The following is a 3492-nucleotide window of genomic DNA, read 5'->3' as shown; positions in this document are numbered from 1 at the left end:
ATAATGGCCATGGGCATACTATATAGGCTTCATTCTATGGTCAAATGTGTGTGTTACATGGGCCTTGGATCTAATGGTTGTTTCATGGCCGGCGCAGCCTTAATGGGCAGTCACAACAGGACAGACATGATTAGCCCTATGGGCCACCTGAGGAGGGACTCGGTCGTGCTACTAGTGTTATGTACGGTAGCGTACAATGGTCGGGGCACCAACATTGTATTATAGGTCCCTCGGGACAGTGCCAACCCTTCTGACAAGAGGTAATATCTCTGGTCGAGCACACATAAGAGTTATGACCTATAAAAACATTATTCTTTCTGCATTAAAATACTTAGGCAATTGCCGTCGATAGTACATGGTGTGCCAAATACCTACCTAAATTAATGGGCAAATACTTGATACGTTTTACTTGCAAGTGCACAAGATCAAGTGATAGTATAATAGGTAAATATGAGATCATTCCCAAGAGGATTGGTAATTATGTTTAGAAGAAATTTTCTATTTAATTAATAGATAAAATTCAATTGTCACGATTGAATTAAAATAAAGAAAAAAAATAAAAGATAAACTAAAACTAAAAAGGATTAGGATTTTGATATCCACCACTAATCAGACTAATTAAGATAACAATATACCAATGCGCCAATCATACCGGTATATTTAATATTTGCCAACCTAAGGGCATGGGTGTATACTTGTTAAGTGCCAAAACATTCATATTTTAGCCCTTAGTTTGTGTGTTGTGCCAAATACTACCTAAATTAATAGATAATATTTAGTACGTTTTACTCGCAAGTGCACAAGATCAAACGATAGTATAGTGCAACAAGTACGAGATCGATCCCACGAGGATTGTTGATTTTATTTAGAATTGATTAAAAATATCAAATTGCCACTAAATTGATATTATGAAAAAGAAATAAAAAGATATAAAGATAAATGAAAAGGTAGGGCTTTGATATCCGCCATTAATTAGGCTCAATTAACATAACAATATGCCAATGATCCAATCATATTATGAATACCTAATGTTTGCCAACCTAAGGCATGGATGTATACTCCTTAAGCTATTGATTTTCCTAAGCAACGAGTTAGGCATGGGTATATACTCTAACTTTTTTCTTTCTCAAAGGATTTAGCATGGGTGTATACTAAGTTGTTCTTTAAGAAAGAATAAATCTATGGAAATCGACAAACACACGGAACCTAGGGCATGGGTGTATACTCCCAGTTTTCCATGATGATTAACCCAACAATCCAGTGTGGATTTCTTTTATTACTCTTATTAACCCCAGGACTCGGTCATGCAAATTGATTTAATTAACTAGTCCATACCACATGCATATAATGGCCAATCACATACATATGAGGAATTCAAGAAAACAGGCATTAATCAAGTTAAGCATCACAATATGAATATCACAAAGTGCCAATATTCAAATATTAAATAAGCATAATTAGGGCTTCAATCTAGCCCTCCTTAAGAGTTAGTTGCACATAATTAAAATAAAACTAAAAAGAAAAGGTAAAGAAAGAACAGAAAACCGCTCCTAGAAGTAGCCTCTCCTAGTTAGTTGCACATAATCTAGCCTCCAATTCCTCTCCCCAAAGTTGTCTCCTTGAAATTGTGTGTTGAATTGTGAGGCTTAGAAGTCTATTTATAGGGATTAGGAGAGTTCTAGAAGCCCTAGTAATCCTAGGAAATTCGGAGATTTAAGTCTTAGTCCAATTAGGATAAAGAAAACCTAAGTCCAATTTGGAATAGGATTCGTCTAGAATTGCGTTCATATATTGCGGAGTGATTTGCTATGCTCCGAATTAGGGAAATGATATTTCACAATGATTTGTGGTATTTTGAGTTAGATTTCTAATGCCACTTAAATCACCTCAATCGGATATTTGAGCTGAAAGTTATGGTCAAAATACCGAGACATGTGCAGAATCCAATTTTGAATCCAATCCGATTTTGACTCTAATTTGAAAAATTCCAATTTAATCATTTCCATTATTTGGTTAGACTTAACCAAATCTTCTAGGTCTTCTCAATTTGCCCTTTAAGCATTGAACTTTTCCGGAAACGCTTTCTTTTCTTCCATTACCTCCAAAAACACAGAAAACACAAAAAGAAAATAAAATAGCACAAATTAACAAATATAAGTTAAGAGATAAAATATGAATATTTTGGTACTTATCACACCCCCAAAGTTAAATATTTCTAGTCCCTTAGCAATTCATCTTTCGTTGGATGTACGATTGCATTTAGCATATGCAACAAGCCTTTTAAACCCTTAGGAATTCCCTAGTGGATGAGTGAAGTCTCGTGAGGGTTTTCTTGAAATGTTACCCACAAACATCATGCAAGAGTTCATGTTATCCAAAAATTAAGGTATCACTCAAAACCATGATTCTCATTCATTAGCAAGCTTAAAAAGATAAACTCCATCTTCACAATGGATTGGAATTTTAAAATTTAGTCACTTACAAAAGACATGCTAAGGTATCACAAGTTTGAAACAGTGTAAAGTGAACTAGCACATAAATATGAAGCTTCCAATTATTTTCAATGTTTAATGTCTCAATATCTCAAAGTTCACTGAAATCACTATTAGAATGAACAACAATGGCATATTTTTCTTTCTATTTTTTTTTTTTTTTTTCTTGTTTTCTTTGTTAGGTTGTGCAATGCTTGGTTCCCTTAAGCTTTCTAATTGACCAATGTAATGAGTGTTAAGTCAATGACTCCCAAACCAAATGGTTATAGGGCATTAGGAGTAGAGACACCCCTAGGACTTACTAACTCAAGTAAAAAAGGCTACGAAACAAAACTAACCATGACATTAATCAAATCAAAATTCTTCACCTTTTGGGGTGAACACTCATTGCTTTGAGGCAAGAGGTCTAGTTACTTAGTGAAAAGCTTACCAATAATCATTTTTTTTTTTTTATCACACACACACATATATATATATATATATATATATATATATATATATATATATATATGCCAAAGTATCCATCTAATAAGTCATCCAGTTTCAACCAAGACATAGAAACACACATATCAGACTTTCACGTCATACCCCACAAATTATGTGCTAATGTGCTTGTGTAAGATTAGATCAAACATGTGAATTCTCAACTGTCCTAAGCAAGTAACCAAGCTGAAAAAACTCAATTATCAGATCATGTGTTCAAAATTTTTAAGCTCACCAATGAAATCAAATCACAATTTTTAAGATCAACCAGAATTTTAAGACAAATATGATTATGCATGTATTTTTTATTTTTCATAAACAACAAAAATAAAATAAAATAAAACTGGGACAATTTTTTTTTCTTTTCACAAAAAATAAAAATAAAATAAAACTGGGACAAAGTGTGTGTAAAGTGTCTCCCATACCCCCAAACTTAAATTACACGTTGTCCCCAATGTGTCTATAATATGGAAAGAATTTACCCGGGAGATGGATGACATGCTTGGAATGGCTTGTC

Source organism: Corylus avellana, chromosome ca1 (genome assembly GCF_901000735.1).
Source record: "Corylus avellana chromosome ca1, CavTom2PMs-1.0".
Lineage (NCBI taxonomy): Eukaryota > Viridiplantae > Streptophyta > Magnoliopsida > Fagales > Betulaceae > Corylus > Corylus avellana.
Note: the sequence above shows the minus strand (reverse complement) of the source record.